The following is a 22,734-nucleotide window of genomic DNA, read 5'->3' as shown; positions in this document are numbered from 1 at the left end:
ACGATTTGTTCTGGGTGATTTCCGACAAAAGAGTAGTACTACGAAAATGTTACAAGACAATGGTATGTTCTGAGCTGTCAGTGGAGAGATGGGTTGGACTGACATTGAGGTCATTTAAGAAAATACTTGGTAAACAACCGACAGGGAATCTGCCACGTAGGTGACAGCTCTAAATGCAGATCATTGGTGACATTATTATGTTCTGTAATTGGCTTGACGTCGCACCGACACATATAGGTTTTCTAGCGTCGATGGGATAGGGAAGGAGTAGGAGTGGAAGGAGGTTGCTGTGGACTCAGTTAAAGTACAGCTCGAGCCAGCATTCAGTTGGTGTGAAAATGGGAAACCACGGAAAACCATATTCAGGGCTGCCGACAGTGGGGTTCAAACCCACTATCTCCTGAATGCAAGCTCAAAGCTGCGCGCCCCTAACCGAACGGCCAACTTGCTCGGTTGTGACATTATTAGTAGGCTTACAATGTATTTGTCCATATGATTCCCATTTCATGAATAAATTTATCAGTTGCATGCGCAACTGTTAGTTGACCATACAACGGTTTAGCATCCCTCAGTTCAGTAAAATGCTTCTGAATATTTCTTTGCAAACTTTGTTTTTCCATTTATCTCACGTAGATCTTCAGTTCGCCCATCAATCTTTCAAGAGTGAGGCGAAATGAAAGGGATGAAATGTGGGAAGTGTGCCCGCTCTATTTCTCTTCGAAGAGATATAAATAACGTTACCACGAATAACATTAATCTCGTAATATGATCCTTTAAATGAGATAGTCATGTTGTTTTGGTTATTACACGAAGACTAGTAAAGAAATTAATTACGGCGTTTCGTTTCTGTCTAGTCGAAAAATTGGTACGACTGATACTCGGTAAATATGAGAACAACATGGAGTAAAGTGGCCCTAATTCGTTATTCCTCAGAGAAGTTTCGTCACGATGAGCAGAATTATTTATCGGCATGATAGCGGTTTAAATGGAGGTCAAGGCATGTGGAATTTTTCAAGTGAAATATGGTGTGTATTCCACATAAAACAGGAAATCCCGTGGCCTTGGTAACAATATCAACAGTCATGTAAAACATGTTCGCTTGCCTACCGGGAGCTGATCAAGGGAGATCGGTTTGGAAAGAGGAAAGTGAGGAATTTGACGCAGGTAAGAAGAAGCTATATTAGACTAAACCTGGGGCCTCGTGGTTGCCACCCAAATTCTCATGTTTAGAAACATTAGCTGGTGGTGGGGAAGGTGAAATAACGAGGTAACAGTGATTCTTGTTTTAAGGGGAAGACACCTATCTCAACTTACCACTAATCTTCTTCTTCTTCTTCTTCTTCAAGACCGGCGTAGTGTGTGGATTCGGCCCAGTTTTATGACCGGATGCCTTTCGTGACACTAACCCTGTGTTGTGGGTTGTATTCCTTAGTGGGTGTTTCTGCGGTAGTTTGTAGTGTGATATGTTGTGTCTAGATATTGACACCAACAAACCATCCTGCCACCGTATCAGGGGAATTATCTATACAGTAAACACATTCACTCCCATATCCGACCATGGTCAGTTAGGTTTCACGTGTATAAAATACCGTATCCGACCTTAGTCGGATTTGAATTCACGCCAGCTTTTTACGTTCGCATGTACGTGAGATGACAGTAAATCAGTTTGCCGGTAGACAGCGGGTAGGTGAACTTTACCACTAATCGAGGGTTGGGGTAATTTCCCGCTTTGTGGGAATGTGTGATCTAAATAAACACGTGCCAGTCCCTAGGTCTCTGAAGTGCGCGGTTGGAATTCAAGTGGCGCTGAGTGATGAAACGAATATTCATGGCAAGACAAAAATTGTAATAGCTCATCATGAAGGTGTGTACACATTTTCACATATTTGGAGTTTGTAGTATAGGAGTGATGCAGAGTTAAATCCGTGTCTTACAGCGATTCAGAGTGGCGTATAAAATCACTGGGCTGCATGATTAAATACCCGGGGAGGGAGCTGTATTAAAATCCCCGACCCAGTCAGGAGTCGAACTCGGGACCCTCTGAACCGAAAGCTAGCACGCTGACAATTCAACCAATGACCCCAACCTCAACTTAAAACTAATCAGGCAAAAAAAAAACAGAAGAGTTCTTACTCTTCGAAAATTGATGGTATCGGCAAAAAAGGGGAATGTTCTCAAAAGGCACTTAAATGAAACACTCCCTAGGCCAGAGAACGGCAACAAGACCTCAGGAGGGTCACTGGAGTCACGGTGTCTGACCAGACAGTAAGCAACAGGTTAAGAGAAGTTTCCTCATAACCCAGACGTCCTGTTCGAGTGTCCCGTTTAACGCAGCAACATCGCGCAGCTCCCTTCTGTTCGCCCGTGCCTACATCAACTGGCAACTTCACCAATAGAGACCTGTGTTGTTCACAGACGAATTCATATTTCCCCTGACACAGTGTGATGGACGTCAACGTGTATGGAGACTCCGTGATGAGCAGTACATGTCAAATGTTGTCTAGGAACGCGACCGATTCGGACAAGGTTGTGTGATAGTGTGGGGTGGCATCAGTATTGATGGACGTACTGATCTAGTCGTCGTCCATGGTAATCTTACCAATGCGTGGTACATCGAACAGATACTGCTACAGCATGTGCTGGTTGCTGCATACGGTGTTGGCTGTGAATTCGTACTCATGCACGACAATGCCAGGCCTCATGTAGCGCGCATCACCAGAGTTGTCTTGCGAGAACTGGACATTCAAGAGATGAAAAGGCCAACAGTGAGTCCCGACCTTAATCCCATCAAGTATGTGTGGGATAGGCTTGACAGAAGTGTTCGTGGACATCCTGCTCCACCACAGAGTCTCCAAGACCTCGGAGAGGCTCTCATTGAAGAATGGGACCTGATACCACAACGTGACCTCCGTCGACTTATACGGAGCATGCCGCGTAGGTGCCAAGCTGTGATAAATGCTCGTGGAGGACACACGCCATACTGAAGCTCTTCAACTTTAATAAAAATCCACCCTGGAGGACTGTTATGACTTTGTTTTCGTCCCTATTTGCACATTTCCGTTTTTATTCTGAAAATGAACGTGAATCCATCGATGTTCTTTTGTCTACTTCAACGGTAAAGAATAAAGGTTTAGTTGATAATATACCTGGGTGCGAGATATTGTTTTGTAGAGCATGGCAACGTTCAAAAACATATTCCCCTAATTTTTTGAACTGTGGATCATTTAATTCCATTCCAGGATCTATGAAAGCTTGTCAGAATTTCATTAAATTCAAAAGACAGAGCTCGATAGCTGCAGTCTCTTAAGTGCGGCCAGTATCCAGTATTAGGGAGATAGTAGGTTCGAACCCCACTGTCGGCAGCCCTGAAAATGGTTTTCTGTGGTTTCCCATTTTCACACCAGGCAAATGCTGGGGATGTACCTTAATTAAGGCCACGGCCGCTTCCTTCCTACTCCTAGCCTTTTCCTGTCCCATCGTCGCCGTAAGACCTATGTGTGTCGGTGCGACGTAAAACAACTAGCAAAAAAATTCAAAATAAATATTAAGAAACATTTATGGACAAAATATAATGCTCTTGGATTTAGTCAGTTTAAATTATTATCAGGTTTCATTTCGAGCAATATGGTTCTTTATGTAAACTTTTAAACAACAGTTGAATCCTTGAAAAATGTTGAATTTTAGATTTAAATTATTATAAATTTTTATCAGCTTTGTATTATAAATAATTCAGTTTTTATTTAATAGTGTAACTATGGCAGTTCTTTAATGGACTGTCACGCTACGAGCATTAGCTCATGATTTCCTTGAAGCAATAAAATAAATAAACAATTAGTATATACTACAACATCACTGCAACAATATTGAATGTTGAATGTTGAATGTTGAATACTTTTATTCCGCGTGTTCTGATTTATACCTGTGAACACTTTGAACATTTTCTCGCTATGGAACGCTGGCTATAAACAGTTGTCTTTTCTTTTGCATGCATTCTCTTTAAGGAAATATCCACATAGTTGTATCATCATGTTAAATTATGTACTCATTATTCATGTACATGTGAAAATTATATCCATTTCAGGCTTTGTAAATCAGTTCCAAAAACAGAGTATAAACGTATCTGCAACTACCTGGTGTTCACTGCGTAAAAGGTATAAAGGGAATTCAGGGATATGAAAAAATTAATTAACCGTCAAAATACTGTATCAGTCGACTGAGGAAAAATTCTAGCCGTTCAGACAAATAATTCAATGTTGAAAATATCCTAGGGTTATGAGCTACGAATTTTAGGTAAATATAATAAAGTGCCATAAAATATTCTTTATTTACTCCTAAAAATTTCAATCCATTTCTTAATCATCGTTATCCGGTCGATTAGATTAACTCTTTGCCTTTTTCTACCTCTACGAACGCTAATGTGAGTTAATGCAGAGTTTCACTTAATCCCTTATAACTACATTCGGTGTGGACATTTTATAAGAAAACGCCTGAGGGTATCGAACCAAGGAACACATTACAGAAATATTTATGTAAATAAGTTAATTTGGCTAGGATTTGAACGAAAAAAAGAAAACGAGTAAAGAAACAAGCGATTTTAGGCTGATATTCCGGAACTGCATTTAGGACAGGGTGATTTTCGATTTTTTTTTTTTTTATTATTGAAATGAAATGTCGTATGGCTTTCAGTGCCGGGATATCCCAGGACGGGTTCGGCTCGCCAGGTGCATTCTATTTGACCCTGTAGGCGACCTGCGCGTCGTGATGAGGATGACATGATGATGAAGACAACAAATACACCCAGCCCCTGTGCCATTGGAATTAACCAATTAAGGTTAAAATCCCCGACCCGACCGGGAATCGAACCCGGGACCCTCTGAACTGAAGGCCAGTACGCTGACCGTTCAGCCAACGAGTCGGATATTTTTTTTATTGATAGATCTATACAAGACTCACAATTTGAAACATTGCTGGGCCGTTTAGCCCTTCAACTTTCGGCACAATTGAGGAAATAGCTTTTACATATTTCGTACTATGGGGACTTTTACTTTATCTCTTAAGAAATGTTTCCAACATTAATAGGAAAGGAAGTTCCTCAGAAAGATTTTGGATTCTAAGAAAGTGTCTGACGGTTTTATTTTCCACCTTAGGTCAAACAAGGAACTGTATGCGATAGTCGAAGAGATCATCACCATTACGAAGAAAGGAAGGTTAACCTTTTATCGTCACCTGAAGGGAATGAACCCGGAGAAATTTGCACACAAATTGCTCACTTTGCAGGAAATATGGAAATTTCATCCCCGCTCGCTGTAGGAGGTGCGCAAAGACATAGGGGTAAATGATATAAGACCAGAGAACACAATGGAGAGAACCATCTTTATGAAGCAAGTTGCAGGGTTAAGGAATGATCCAGAGAAAGAACCTGCTAAATCGTGGAACATTTCGACGGAAGAACGGCTGAGAAGGGGCGTGAGGATGGAAAACCTTTGGTAACAATGTAAAAAATATTGTGTCACTCTACGAAAGAGAGGCAGGTACTTTGTGTAACTGTAGTCCACAGTTGGTTATACCGATGTAAACTGTATCAGTATTTTATTTTTAGGAGAGCCGTCCGGCTCCATGGCTAAATGGTAAGCGTCCTGGTCTTTGGTAACAGGGGCCCCGGGTTCGATTCCCGACAGGATCGGGGATTTTAACCGTAATTGGTTAATTTCGCTAGCAGGGGGCCTGGGTGTATGTGTCGTCTTCACCATCATTTCATCCTCATCAAGACGCGCAGGTCGCCTACGGGCGTGTGAAATCAAAAGACCTGCATCTGGCGAGCCGAACTTGTACTTGGACACTCCTGGCACTAAAAGCCATAAGCCACTCCATTCCATTTAGGAGAGCCCATTCACCCATGAAACTTGCTGTAGATTTACACGACTACAGACACTGGTATAAGAATAGAATAGAAAAAAATAACGTAAGTTACTAACAGCATCTTTTTGAAACACTACATTGGTTCGGTTTTTATTTTGAAACTAATTGGATTCTTGTGATGTAGCTTTCTCCACAGATACTAATGTATTTTTAAACTATTTATTTTGAAAATTTTAACCGTATTTAGCTGAAGGACAGTTGCATTAGTCAACATCAGAAGTTCAGCAGTTGTGACAAACGGCTTTCCGTAGTGTGCATGAACCTTTTCAGCAGTAGCTTGTCATCAAAAGTAATGGACCATTGGTGTCTCTATCCACACTATATGCTGAATTCAACACTTTGTTGCGGTCGAAACAAAGGAATTGCTCGGAACGACCAAGGTCATGCTGCTATCCAATCAGAAGTTTGAACAACGCCTTTATATTAAGACAATAACTGCATTCCCTTATATACCACAGAACATCGTGTAACGTTTCTTGCCCACAAGTAATTCTACATGTGTAGAAATTCTACCTCATTCTTCAAATTCATTATCCTAACATAGTTGTCTCCTCAAGAATTTAATTTTCTTCTCGCTTTAGAACGCTGGCTATAACAATTTGTCTTTTCTTTTGTATGCATTCTCTTTAAGGAAATATCCACATACTTCAATCATCATGTTAAATTATATACTTATTTATCATGTACACGTGAAAAATATCTCCTTCTCGGGCTGTGTAAATTAGTTCCCTATAAACGTATCTGCAACTACCGTACCTGGTGTTCACCTCGCGAAAGGTATGAAGGGAATTGAGAACATGACAATGTTATTGAAAATGAATGAAAACCTACGACCTGTTTTCCAGTCCTTGACCGGGTCAGGGATGTAATGAATGAATTATATATAGGCTATTAGTACGATGGGGTCGCCACTCCCAAAGTGATTTATTAATGAATGATAAATACTATGAAATGATAATGGAGAGTATTGCTGGAATGAAAGATGACAGGGAAAACCGGAGTACCCGGAGAAAAACCTTTCCCGGCTCCGCTTTGTCCAGCACAAATCTCACATGGAGTGACCGGGATTTCAACCACGGTATCCAGCTGCCGTCTGAGCCACGGAGGCTCATGAAAATGTTATCAAAATAGAAGTACTTTATTTTTAGGAGAGTCAATTCACACATAAAACTTGCTGTATATTCACACGACTTCAGGTAGAGGTAATCTATAACTTATATAAGGGAATCACTTTGAATCATTTTGGTCAGTTCAGAAAGTTCCTCGCAGTTTTAAGGCACAGGAGACATCAACTTGTGGGTATAATGAAATGTCGTATGCCTTTTAGTGCCGGGAAATCCCAGGAAGGGTTCGGCTCGCCAGGTGCAGGTCTTTCAATTTGACTCCCGTAGGCGACCTGCGCGTCGTTATGAGGATGAAAATGATGATGAAGACAACACATACACCCAGCCCCCGTGCCATTGGAATTAACCGATTAAGGTTGAAATCCCCGACCCGGCCGAGAATCGAACCCGGGACCCTCTGAACCGAAGGCCAGTACGCTGACCGTTCAGCCAACGAGTCGGACAACTTGTGGGTGAACCATATATTTCTTCGATGTCTGCTTTAAATAGTTGAATAGTACACCAGCGGTCATTAAGTACCGTATATTTGTAATAATTATGTGAACAGGAATGTATAATTGTACGTATTCCTTTTGTGGGAACTGTATACGTACAGCTTTGGGGAGCGAACTCTGTCCGATGTTGTATGTCGATAACGATATGTATAATGATTTTTGACACAGCACTTATATGTACTCCGAAGACAAGTCACGTGTTTGTTTCTTAGAGAGTTCTTATATTTTACTTATGTGTACGTCTTACGTTTGAACTGTTATGTCTCTTTGTTTCTGTTTCTTATATTTGTGTTTTCATGTTTCTACTTCTTATATTTGCTTTATGACTTATGTTTATAATTATGTTACATTTAGTGTTTTGCTTATGTTTCTACGCTTTACCTTCTATGTCTTTATTGGCAACTAGCAAATGTGCCCGTGCTTCGCTACGGTATTCTACATTGTATACGGATATCAAGCAAATCACTGTACATGCAGTGAAAAAGATTTTTAAATTGCATGTCACTTAGCGTTCCCATACGTTGTTTCCAATGTAAAGTACGAGTTGCGGAGTTGTGATGATAACGGCAGGCTCACTTGCCTACTACCATTCACAATCGAGTAGGTAAATTTTCATTATAATGGGAGGCCCCATTGCCCAATGTGCGGCTACAGTCGATTTTTGGGGAGTTTTCATTAAATGGCAGACGCCCTTTCCTACTTCCAGACAGATTACAGTTGATGAGATTTTATTATAATAGCAGGCACCTTCCCTACTGCCAGTCAAAATTGAGTTGTGCTGTTATCATTACAATGACAGGCCCCTTTTCTTAATTACAGTCACACCGAGATGGTGGGTTTTCATTATAATAGCAACGCCACTATGCCTAATGCCAGTCGCATTTTAGATGAGTAAATTTCTTTATAATGGCGGGCACATATGCCTACTCCCAAACACAATCGGTTAGGGGAGTTCTCAACAAAATTGCATGCTCCCTTGACTTCTGCCAGTCAAATCGAGAAGGGAATTATTAATTACAATGGTAGTCCCTCCTTACTAATGTTAGTAACAAAGGAGTTGGAGAAAGATCACATTCTTACTGCCGGTCAAAGTCGATGTGGACAGTAATGATTACAATAGCAGACGCCCTCCTGCTGAGAATCAATATCGATTTAAATATTAATTATAATGGCAAGCACACCATTTCCACATCGCTACAAATCGTCCTCACTGGGTATACAGTATATAGATAGACATACGAAGTATATGCATGTTTACAATATTGCAAACCTTCATTTACAGATTAACTGGTGCTAAACAATATATCATATCTACAAAAGGATTGTACCGTAAGACGCCTCATTTATCGGTCTAAATGGCTGGTCTTGATATCTTTTCTCCTGTAACATCTATTTATGGGTGAAAATGAGTTACACTCGTTGAATAGGGTGAAATTTGGGTAAGGTTTTCTCACAGTACATTACTCTCGGGTACTAATATGACAGCTACAAACATAGAATTTGGCTCACGTATGGATACTGGGTGGGCCGATGTTTCTGTATTTCCTATAAGTGATTCGAACTACGAATTATACGTATACAAAGAGCAAAATGTAGGTATAATCGAGAAAAAGAGACAAATGTAACATATAAGGAATAGTGATACAACGAAACGTCATAGGACCAAAGTTGTAGATCACTCTTAATTGAACGGAGATTGTGCCATCCGTTCTGTGATACGACTTACCGATTAGTCAACAAATACCTCAAGAAGAACGTATGCACAGTCATTAAAACTGCGTCCATATTCCGAAATTTTTCAGGGCAAAGGGGGAAAATTAGAACATCTTGGAATTTTTCCGTCGGTTACAGGCTAAAAGCTATAACTTCGCAACATTTCGATTTTCTAGCTCGTCTGGCAGACTGTCCCTCAAATTTGCTTTGAGAGAGGGGTTAAAATTAGGACTTTCAGGAAACTAAAGCTAACAAATATGCAGATTGTCATTATTACACTTGAAACAGGTAACTGTACGAAACTTTCACCAAAATAGTCAATGTACAGACACACTGTTGTTACGATTTTATTTATATATATATACAAAATCTGCTAAATCTGCTCTACGTACAACACCTTTTGGACTATGTCCACTGTAATTAGCCTGCAGAACTAACCGTTCATGATTTCTCCATTATTAATCCTCCTATCGAAAAAATGCACACGAGAAAAACGTTTTCGAAATGATTGACGAGGCGGTGGTAACGCTGCATTACATTTGAGATCCTACCTATTTACACCTATCTCAAGGATTTTGAGGACATTTATGAAACATTTTGTACTTTTATATTAAAGACTGAGCTTTAGAAGGATAATTTTATTACTTTCTTTTTGTTTATAGGGATTCTTTCTTTCTTTCTTTCTTTCTTTCTTTCTTAATCCGTTTACCCTACAGGGCTGGTTTCTCCCCCGGACTCAGTGAGGAATCCCACCTCTACCGCCTCAAGGGCAGTGTCCTAGAGCATGAGACTTTTGATCGGGGCGATACAGCAGGGAAGGAGGACCAGTACCTCGCCCAGACAGCCTCAGGCTATACTTAAGAGGGGCCTTGTTGAGGGATGGGAAGAGCGGAAGGAATAGACAAGGAAGAAAGAAGGAAGCGGCCGTGGCCTTTAGATAGGTACCATCCCTGAATTTGCCTGGAGGAAAAGTAGGAAACCACGGAAAACCACTGAGTGGAACCCGTTCCAGTCCTCGTACCACTTTTTTTTTTATAAATTTCTTGGCACAACCGGGAATCGAACCCGGGCCTCCAAGGGTGGCAGCTAATCACACTAACCACTACACCACAGAGGCGGACTATTGGGTTTTTAAACATTTTTACAGCATTGTACGATGCAGCTTTGTTTGCAGAAATCTTACCGAGAACCATTTAGTAGGCTATTTTAAATGTCTGAGTGAACGAATGTAGGCCTACGTAAAAAAATATATTCATCTCAGGCTGTGTAAATCATTTCCCTAATCAGGATATCAACGCATTTCTTAATGGATATTAATCAATCAGGTCCCAGATTTCGGTGATATGTCATATTTTAGGTTATCATAGACGTTGATAATTAATAATCCTAAAAGTGAATTCGTATCCTTGTCCCGAGTTGGTGCAGCTCTTTCCAGACACTCTCCCAGTGGAGGTGAGCTGTATATACAATTTTAACCACAATTTTAAATCTCTGGCAGTAGCCGGAAGCGAACACGGCTCTCCGAGAACAGTAGCTGAAAGATCTAACCATTACCCTAATAAGGCGGTCATTAGGCCTAATAGCGCAGAGAAATATAGTGTTCCAGTGCACATTTATAATGCAGCCGCCTATCTTAATAGAACTTTGTAATTAACTGTTTCATGATAGTGCGAGTGGAAGCAAGTTTAGCGTGCCTGCCTCTTACCCACAGGCCCCGGGTTCGATTCCCGGGAGGGATAGGGATTTGTACCTGGATCCGAGGGCTAGTTTGAGGTCCATTCAGCCTACGTGATTACAACTGAGGAACTGTCTGACGGTGAGATGGCAGCCCCGGTCTTGTAAGCCAAGAATGACGGCCGAGAGGATTCGTTGTGCTGGCCACACGACACCTCATAATCTGCGGGCATTCGGGCTGAGCAGTGGTCGCTTGGTAGGCCATGGCCCTTCGGGGCTGTTGCGCCTCGGGATCAGTTATTGGAAACACGTTTATTCGTTTTGGACGTTTGTTAAGAGCTCATTTATCACATGTTTATATTATTTTGTAATTTCTTGACACGAACACGGGTTTGGAATTTTCTGGACTTCGATAAATTATAAGGCGGTAATGCGCTGGTAGTTTCGGCAACACTGTGCAATGTGTTTAAAATCAAATTTTCAGTGCAATATTATCAAGCAATTGGAGAAAAAGGGCGTGGAGCTTTCTGGAACTTTGAAAGTGCTTGATGCTGCTATCGAAAATGTGAAGCAGCTAGTAGGAAACGTAGCAATGATGTGATGCAGAAAATGTCAAATATATTTGGAAGGAATAATGGGCTTAAAAAACTAAGCGAAATTAGCGACAACCTGCAAGGATCTGATGGTGATGTGCTTATTGCCCAATTTTAAGTTTTGTGCGTAAGTTTTTTTTTTTTTTTCCTTCGGACGGCTGGAATAAGTTTAAACCATAAAGTATGGATAAAATCATAGTATCTCAGAATTTTACAAAACCGATTTGCTTGAGTAGCAAGAAAGGCTATGAATAATATTTTTACCGGGCGAGTCGGCCGTGCGCGTAGAGGCGCGCGGCTGTGAGCTTGCATCCGGGAGATAGTAGGTTCGAATCCCACTATCGGCAGCCCTGAAGATGGTTTTCCGTGGTTTCCCATTTTCACACCAAGCTAATGCTGGGGCTGTACCTTAATTAAGGCCACGGCCACTTCCTTCCAACTACTCCTAGGCCTTTCCTATCCCATCGTCGCCATAACACCTATGTGTGTCGGTGCGACGTAAAGCAACTAGCAAATATATATATATATATATTTGATTGCATAATACGTTAATGGGTTTATTTTTACAAATAAAATGTGAATATTTTATGTTATGAAGCTACTGTTCTTTTCACGTATCCTATGTAGAGCGCTGAACACGAGAATGGTCGCTATTCCTGACCAAACATCCTCAACCTACAACAAATCCTTCACTGCTGTGGCCAGCCGTGGATAGAAATTCATTCCGCAGGAGGTTAGAAGGCTATCGAACCACGGAAGATTTAAAAGAAGATGCTCGAAATATCTTAATGAGAAGAGGTCGTAGTGTGACAGTTCTTCTTCTTCTCCTTCTTCTGGTGGTCCGCGCGACGAATCCTCCTGGATCAGCTTTATTCTTGGCTGTTTAGACTTGGACAATTATATCTCTGTTAGACAGCTGCTCAGTTCTTACGCAGGCTGAATGGAACTCGAACCAGCTCTCAAAAACAGATAAAAAATTTAGCCGGGAATGGAACGGAGGTCCTCCGTGTAAGAGTCAGACTTGCTACCTCTAGCCTGCAGGGATCGCACAAAGAAATACTGCCAAACAAAATTTAGGCACCTCGGCGTCTCTGAAAACCGGTAAAGTAGTTTCTGAGATGGGAAGATTATTATTATTATTATTATTATTATTATTATTATTATTATTATTATTATTATTATAAATACGTCCTCGTTGGCCAATTCCAAAATCATGACGTATGACAACAGTATTTTAAACCTGTCAACTAATACGGACGGTCCTCTTTGTCAGACAAGAGTTAGACATCATGATTACATGTGACAGGGATAAAAACAGGTATTGTGTAGGAGAAAAGAGAGTTGTTCTTTACCGCTAGGTAAACATGGATCCCGCCAGCAATGCGAGACTAACTAGACTACAGTGTACCAGGTTGAGGAGGGTCCGTGGTGCGCCAGAGCCCGGCAGGCGCACTAAATCACGGTCTAACAAGCAACAAGGCAAGTGTGTCGAACGCTGGCCAGCTGGAGTGGCCTGTAATTTGGTCCGCCAGCCCGCCCGACTTCTCACAAACACACAGTTCGGGGTTCGACTGTGGAATCTTACGAACTACTCATGGAATTCATCAGCTCGGGCAGGGCCTGTAATTTGGACGTCATGCCGCCAGATATGAGGCTATCCACCTGGGGAAGCAGATTAATAACTGAATATCTCAGACTGGTTTACAACGACTTGCCAAGTAATGTACCACATTCCGCATCCCGAGACTTTCTCAACATTTACATTTTAAGTGACTTGTGTTAATTGTTTTGTTCTTTTTATGTTAATTTAAATGCTGTCGAGTCCCTAAATAACGATAACCGATGAGACGTCCAATCCAATTATAACAGTAACTTTCTCATTGTTTTTCCCAGTGATATTAATGATAACAATCATTATTATCATGGCACCTTGAAGTATACTGTTTGGAGCATGTTAGCTGAGTGGTACTATAGCAGGCATCTCATCAAGGCACCCACGGTTCGAATCCCGGCCAGTTCATATGGGATTCTTGCAATTAAAAGTCACATCCCTGCAGTTCGGTCACGGTATCGATATCAACAATCACGTAGAAATACAGCTTGTTTGCTTAAAGTTACACTGTGGTTATCTATCTGAGGCACTTAGTTTGATTCCTGGTTCGTATACGAATTTTAATGCTGGATTGTGAAGTGGAATGGGGTTCACTAGGGTACAGAATCATCGTGAGTACAACAGTGGAGCTGACTGATTTAAGAGGCAGTGGAATCGGCCATGAAAGCCAAGATATCAGGCTGAAAAAATTATCACATTTATACTGTTGGATATCCGACAGGCTTATGATAGCATGAAAAGGAGGGAACTATATCAAACAATGATGGACATGGAGTTCCCAGCTAAACTGATAAGACTGGCGCAAATGACCTTCAGGAGTAAAAAATGATTGGTTAAATTGGAAGTAAATAAAGGTCTACATGTCTGCAGCAAGGGGATGCGTTATCCACTCTGCTTTTCAGCGTGATTCTGGAGCGTATGATGAGAAAGGGTGGAGGTCAGTAATCCGGTCAGTACTCTGTTTAACCGTGTAACTCAGAATCTAGCCTATGCTGATGATGTTGGTACGCTTTTTCGAAGATAGAAAGGCCTAGAGGAAGGACTGGACAGATTAGAAAAGGAGGCAGTAGAAATGGCACAGAGTAAATAACGCCGAAACTCAGTATTTGTTCTCGTCCAGGAGGACCATCATCATGGAAACTATAAATAGGATCAATAATAATAATAATAATAATAATAATAATAATAATAATAATAATAATAATAATAATAATAATAATCATAATAATAATAATAATAATCGTATGGCCTCAGCTACCGTGTGCAGACATTTCAATTTGACGCCATCTGGCTGTCTGCTCGTCAATTTCGACGTTCCGTTTTACTCTAGGCCCACTAGATGGCAGACCGAGTAAACCGAAACTCTCTTGGGCGTCTATGGCTGAGATTTAATTAATTTTGTCGGGTAAACACCAAATGTGTCATCAGAGATCTTTTACATGCCGACATCGTACGACATGGAGTGCCGAATGGACTTTTTCCGTCCTTCAAAAATCCGACTACCTCTGCCGGGTTTGAACCCGCCATCTTGGGATCCGGAGGCCGACACTCTACCACCGATCCACAGAGACAGCTAATAGGATCAATTACGGGAGGTGAGAGGCACTGCCTTCCCAATCCTAGCCGTTTACCATCCTTAAGTCACCGAAAAGCTTCCATGTGTTAGTACGCCGTTAAACCACTAGCAGAAAAATGCTACAAGTGTTATCGGAGACACTTAAATAATGGAAATTAAAACTCAACAAAAAGAAAATGAAAGTAATGTAGTACGAAAGAATATTAAGCATTTAGGAGTGCTGGTGACGAAAGATAATGACAATAAAGAGGAAATAAAAGCGAGGATTGTTGCAGGCAATAGGGCTTACTTAGCTTTGCAGAAAGTGCTCATATCACATAGCCTGGGTAGAAAACTGAAGCTACCAAGCAAATGGCTGTGCTGTTTGGGTCACGTAACTATCAGTTTGCATTCGGGAGGTAGTGGGTTCGAACCCCCTGTCGGTAACTCTGAAGAGGGTTTTCCGTGCTTTCCTATTTTCACACCAGGCAAATACTGGTGGCTGTACCTTAATTAAAGACATGCTCGCTTTCTTGTAGCTCTTTGCATTGTCCTATCCTATCGTTGCCATAAGACCTATCTGTGTCGGTGCGACGTAAAGGAGATGTTAAAACAAAAGCTGAAGCTGACAGTTTATCAAACAGTAAAAAACCAGTGGTAATGCATAGTTATGAAACATGCACAAAGACCAGAGCAGACGAACTGTTGAACAGATTGGAGAGAGAAATACTGAGAAAGAAGTTTCGGACCGTTCCCTCGGGTTAAACTGCGGAGCTAGCGAGAAAGAATGATGTTGTGGCCATTACCTTGTCGATGTAATGCTGCCTGATGAAAGAGGCCGCCCGCCTCCTGATTTGACAAACACACTTAGTAAGATGACGAGCAATTGGCCAAGAAACGAGAAAATCCGCAGTTTATAAACCCTCGGGGGAATTTCGATATCATTCAAGATTAAACTAGCCACACCCTCTCACGTTTATTGGTCAATTTAAAAGTTACACTCAAAATCGAAGAAGAATAAGAAGAAGAAGAAGAAGAAGACTGTGATTGGTAGAAGATTAATTACAGAAATTAGGGATTGGCTAGATTCAAAACTGGCGGAAATAAAAGGAAATATTGCCAACCCAAAAATAAATGAACATCAATCAGTAAAAATACTTATGAATACAAAACTTCTTTGAATTATAAGTTCTTATACCTCGCACCAGGGTGCATGATCATAGTCCTTAGTAGTGACATCTGTGGAAGAATGTCCAAAATTCTTGATGGATAGCAAACAAAACTAGTAGAAATACAGTCAGTTCAGGAAACTTCACAATAACAAAATTACATCATATTTTAGTGGTGACATCTTCTGAGTAAATTTCTAAGTTGGCGTAGTTTCAGTTTCCCTGTTTCACCAGTAGAGAAGTTCTTTTAGGCGCTAGATTTAAATGCGCGGCGCACCTCCTGGTACAATTATTATTATTATTATTATTATTATTATTATTATTATTATTATTATTATTATTATTATTATTATTATTATTAGGTTAAGACTGGTTAAGTGTAAGAAAGGGAGTACATTCCTAACTTTGCCAGAATAAAAAAAAATATCATTATGATTATTATTATAGACGTTTGCCGGTGCAAGGCTAGTTTCATTTACGTTGCTGGCAGGTAGCTAGGTAGCAGGCAGAGAAATGTTGATATTAAGGACTAATAATATTAGGTGTGTTGCTTATGAATGTAATATAGACTACAACGTGATCCATATAAAACAGGTGGTTTTTAAAACCATCACATTTCTGGCCGCCTTTAACTGGTACTCACTTTTGGTACCTGAATGGCTCCCCAGAAGTATAAATCTTATTTCTAAATCTTATGCCTTACTGACATGGATTCGAACCAACGTCTTTTATTCGTGGAACGAATACGCCTTTATCACCATACCTAGGCAAACCTTACAACAAGGAATGCATTCAATCACGGATGTAATTGTCCGCTCTATTCCTGGTTTACACAGAGTTAATGAATATTCGTTACAAAGTATATTTTTACTTTTTATAGGATAAGATCACGCATCGCTTAATGTCTTAATTAAAACATATCGAATTGCTAAATTATAGAGGGTGTAACACAAAGGTACGTCTAAACTTCTAGGACATATTCCTCACACGTAGAAGAAATGATGCTGCTGCTGCTGATGATGAGGATGATGATGGTTGTGGTTTAAAGGGCCTAACAGCTAGGTCATCGTCCCCCGTAGAAAAAGAAAATAGGCTATGTTACATGGACATGGGTCTGGGACGTTTTATTTCCATGTTAATACTGTACACATTTTCTACAACTCTACGTATTACATTAATCATGGGAAACACGCAGGAACAGATGTTCAAAATGCCCTCCGTTAACATTTATACATACATTATCCCGCCGCATAAACGCATCCGAAGTTCAATGCTAACTGAGGGCATTGTGAACCTTACTCTTAAGAAAGAATTTCATGTGGTATCCTGGTATATTCAATTCCTATGTGCTTCTCATGAACAATGTGCCAAGTAGAGTTGTAGAAAAAGAGTTCTAAGATGGAAATATAGCGTATCCGGACTAAGGTTGGCAGGATTTTGAAATTACAATAAGGGACAGGTCATGTCGACACGACATAATGATATTTGCTGAAGAAAAACCCTGAGATATAATTTACTGTAATATAATTACATTGTAGGTACAAACTTTATCACAGTACTACTGCTTCATTTTCTTCATAAAAAGTTTAAATCGCGCATTTTTCTTCACTTTTAGCCTTTTTTTGTTTTTGTTTCAATAATTCTGAATTTCCCTTAAACAAGTCATGAAGTTTCTGACAACTATGATCAAAGTTAAGTGAGACTTGAATTTCTGACTTTACCAGAGTTGCTGAACATCTCTTCCTTTCATCATTCCATTTGTTTTTAAGAATTGAAAAAATCGCTTTCAACATACGGTACCCATTCGAATCAGATATAATTAGAACATATAATTATTATAGCATATATTAGGAAAAGAATCTAAATTAACTTTTGAGAAAATATTAACCCATTTTGCCACGAACCTGCTACGCAGGCGTAGCAGGGGGAGAGGTGATACTCCCACGTGGCGCGTCCCAGGTGGCGGATAGGGGGGTCCTAACTGGCTTGCCGGCGGACTTGAGGGAAATAAAATACCTCTCGCGGACCAAACACACTACCCCCTGCGGGTGGGGGACGCACATGTAGAGTACACCCGCGGTATCCCCTGCCTGTCGTACGAGGCGACTAAAAGGGGCGACCAAGGGCTGACTGAATTAGAACCATGAAACTAATTTTGAATCGTACCATCACGCGGGGAACACCATAGGTTGCCTGTACTTGCGAGTAGTACCACTGACTTCGGTACGAAATAGGTTTGTGATTAGTAGCAGTAAAAGCCTGGCCTGGTGGATTCCAGTACCCGTGCGTCGTACCCATGTGTGCAACACCGCGGGTCTGGGCGTAGCCTGTGAGTTGTACCACTATATGAGCACCACCGTGGGTCTGCGTTGCCTGTGATTAGTACCCACTATGTGAGGAACACCACGGGAATACCGGCGCCCGTGTTTAGTACACCTAGGTGGGGAACCTTCTCGGTTTGCGTTGACTCTGAGTTGGGCCATTGTGTGAGACACACCATAGGTCTGCGTTACTTGTACGTATTGCAATACTTGTGAGTAGTACCATCTTTTGTGGAACACCGTGAGTCTTCGCTACTTCTGATTAATACCCCAACATGACACATACCATGGTTCTATTTTACTCGCGACATGTACCATTCTGTGGGGCCTTAGACGTGGATTTTACACCCCCTTTAGACACCAAGCATATTGTGCTTTATAAGTGGTTCCTTGGTCGGTAATAATGTTATTTTCGATCTGTACTGAGTCCGATCCACTGGCTTTTGTTTGTTTGTTTTGTGTTTTGTTGAGTTCCTGTCCATCCATTCATTCTTCATGCCATATTTTACTTTTATTTTGGTCAGTGGATGCCTTTGCAATTTTTGTTCTTTCATTTCGTACCATTAGGGGCCGATGACCTTCGATGTTAGGCCCCTTAAAACAACAAGCATCATCATCATCATCATCATCATAACCCATTTTGAGTTCACATTACAACTCCGATCACTATCAGTACAGGTATATATAGCTCCAGCATCATTCAATTTAATGTTATGGGAAGAAAATTCTATATAAAAACTATCCATATTAAAAACTGGACAAATTTCAGTACATTTCAAAGAATTAATCATTTCTTGAATGTAACATCTTTCAAATGTAAAGCCAAACAAATAAAATCATTGAAGTAATAATCTTTTCCCAGATAATTTATTGCAGCACTATAATGCAGAATTGCTAGATGAAAAATAGTGAACTGTAATGCAGGATCGGTAAATGCTACTGTAAAACAGGTATTTTTAACTATGACAGAATGAATTGTTAAAATAAGGGGGAAAAGTGCGCCCCGTATGCTCTTAAAACGGGGCAGTACGTCAGACCTTCATATGCGATAAATCCCGTTTAATATGGCATACCTGGCAACCCTAATCCCGACCCATCTCCATATAACATATTTTCTCCTTTTACGTGCGAGGATTGTGAGCTGAAAGTTGTGTCTACCTTGTTCTTACACCCTGTACGTAAAGCAAAGGAATGCTATCTCCTTGGAGGAAGGCCCTTGGAGGAGTGGAAGGTAAATACTTCCACTATTTATAACCTTGTCACTAACTGAGATATCGTGGTTAGTGCTATGCCAGCCTGTCATTGCCCCCACGTTAACCTGATACTCACTTCTAGTGTAGGCTGAGTGAACCAAATGATAATGTGCTTCTTTACAGTAGAAATGGTAGCCCTACATCTTTCTGGATGTGCCAATATACTACAATACAAAATATTTATTTCCGTTGAATTTGTTATGATATGCTAAACCAGAACGTTATACATACTGAAAAATTAAGTTTAGGTAAGAAAATGTGGTTTTTAAATTTTATAACTTACGAACTCGAGTAAAAGAAAACCAGACCTATAGAACGCTAAGCCCTTCAAGGACATAGCCCTGCCAAGATGATTGCTATCCAACAATACTTACTTACGCCTCGGTGCTACAGCCCACGAAGGGCCTTGGCCTCTGTGGCAATTGTAGCCCAATCTTCACAATCTTCAGCACGCTTCCTCCATCTTCTTATTCCCACACTTCTTAAATCCTACTCCACATCATCCAGCCATTTTTTTTCGAGGTCTTGCTTTCCATCTTCTGCCATTTCTTGACACACCTATCATCTAGCATTGTCCGGCTCCATGGATAAATGACTAGCGTGCTGCCCTTTGGTCACAGGGGTCGCGGGTTCGATTCCCGGCAGGGTCTGGAATTTTAACCATCATTGGTTAATTCCGTTGGCATGGGGACTGGGTGTATGTGTCGTCTTCATCATCATTTCATCCTCATCACGACACGCAGGTCGCCTACGGGTATCAACTTGAAAGACCTGCATCTGGCGAGCCGAACTTGTCCTCGGACACTCCCGGCACTAAAAGCCATACGCCATTTCATTTCATCTAGCATTCTCTCTACATCTCTCTACCATCTTAACCTGCTGATGTTTACTTCAGCTACAATATTTGGATGTCCATAGAGTTCTTCCAGTTCTCTATTTCTCCTTATTCTCCACCATTCCCCTTCATTAACTGAACCAAACTTCTTTCTCAGTATTTCTCTCTCCAATCTGTTCAACAGTTCGTCTGCTCTGGTCTTTGTGCATGTTTCATAACTATGCATTACCACTGGTTTTTTACTGTTTGATAAACTGTCAGCTTCAGCCTTTGTTTTAACATCTCCTTTACGTCGCACCGACACAGATAGGTCTTATGGCAACGATAGGATAGGACAATGCAAAGAGCTACAAGAAAGCGAGCATGTCTTTAATTAAGGTACAGCCACCAGTATTTGCCTGGTGTGAAAATAGGAAAGCACGGAAAACCCTCTTCAGAGTTACCGACAGGGGGTTCGAACCCACTACCTCCCGAATGCAAACTGATAGCTACGTGACCCAAACAGCACAGCCATTTGCTTGGTAGCTTCAGTTTTCTACCCAGGCTATGTGATATGAGCACTTTCTGCAAAGCTAAGTAAGCCCTATTGCCTGCAACAATCCTCGCTTTTATTTTTATTTCCTCTTTATTCCTTTCTAAAATGTAACTTCTGCCGCCTAATGTAAAAAGGTTCATAAAATCTTTGACTGTAAATCGGGGATAGAGAGTGATGTACCCTCTCGTGCTCCCCTTCATCTTGGTTTGAGGTGACTACGCTTTTATAACTGTTTTTCATTCTGTAATGAGGTAAATTACTTTCCATACGAGTCACCTCAGAAGTTTGGGAATAGCCCCTGTTTCACCGGCCTAGTGCCCTTTAGGTTTAAAGAATTCATATCTGGGAGTGCAAGTACAGGCCTCCATTCAATTTGTGTTTCGGGCCATTTACTTAACCTGTTCTTTTCCGCAAAGGCCCAAAATGTTGGGTACAAGATACCCTTGGTTCAAATTTGTAAGCTGTGCCTTGATGGCGAGTAATTGTAATTTTTGGATATTGCCTTGAATAGGCTAGAAGAAACTGAGAGCCTGTTAGCTCTTTTTCAAAGTAAGATTTCGGAATGCCTCTGGAAGGCTAGGTGTTGTAATGTTGGGAGCAAGTGCTCCATGAATTAGTGGGATTTCTGCTCTTGAGTAAGTTTGTGATTTTTGTAAACTTGAGCTTGTAACTCAGGAAATGTAAAGCTAGAGACTTAAAGCCTAAGGTGTTAAGATTCTGAATCTTAGATTTTTTTACCAATCTTATTTAACGTTTGCTACTTGTAAAGATTGTAAATTTTGATGTCTGAAAATAATATAACTTTCACTTTAAGTTTTAAATTCTATTCTTGATATTGTAGTTAGACCCATTCATCCCGGCACCTTCTTTCACCTCTGCGGTCCACAAATACCCTGGAATAAAAATAATAATAATAATAATAATAATAATAATAATAATAATAATAACTAATACTAATAATAACTACTGATGACAATAATATGAAAACAATATTAACAATAACAACAGTAATAGTATTAATAAAATAATCGAATGAAGTGATATGAAAGAAGAATCATGTCACACACAAAAACAAATCATATAAATTATATAATACACATTGTACGTACAGTGCATTAAAAATACGTATAAGTACTAAATATACTACTTAAAATAAAGTTTCATAAATATTATAATTTCAAAAAGATACCGAGATATCGCCTTCAGTTGAAAAGTGAAGGAAAGGATTAGGAGGAGGAAGAAGAAGAAGAAGAAGAAGAAGAAGTAGAAAATAATTATGAATATTCAGTCTTCGTCAAGATGAAAGGACTGAAATAACAAATATGTTGTTTATTTGTATGTATGTATGTATGTATGTATGTATGTATGTATGTATGTATGTATGTATGTATGTATGTATGTATGTATGTATGTATGTATGTTGAAACCGTTCAGTACCATGCTAATAGACAGTCATGATGCCCAGCAAGACATATGTTCCGTTTAAGGCATCATTCTATGAAATATTTGGTTGTAACAGCGTTTTATGCCCGGTCCGGGATACGAACGACACCGCGCGAGCTCGAAGGCAGAAGCTCTAAGTACGCATAAAGAGAGGGAGAGCTATACAGTAAGTACAGCGTGGCCTTGGTTTTGCGCTCTCTATTATGGAAGCGAGCGTGAGATAGGACTACGCTCAACTGCTGCCTATCTCAGGAGGCGGAGTTAAGTTGATAGGATTCTAACTTGAGAACTGGATATTCTCACCAATTTTCTTGCATATTCTTGGATACTAACCTACAAATTTCACGCGTCAAGTAATAAAAATAATAATAAGAAGAAAATGTCGTCACAAGCCTAAGAAATTTACGAGTGAGGATTCAATGAACTCAGCATTTGTAGTATTTGATAATGTAGGAAGATGAATTACTTTTCGAGCGCATTCGTAAAGACGCACT

This window comes from Anabrus simplex, chromosome 1 (genome assembly GCF_040414725.1).
Source record: "Anabrus simplex isolate iqAnaSimp1 chromosome 1, ASM4041472v1, whole genome shotgun sequence".
NCBI lineage: Eukaryota > Metazoa > Arthropoda > Insecta > Orthoptera > Tettigoniidae > Anabrus > Anabrus simplex.
This window is presented reverse-complemented; position numbering follows the sequence as displayed.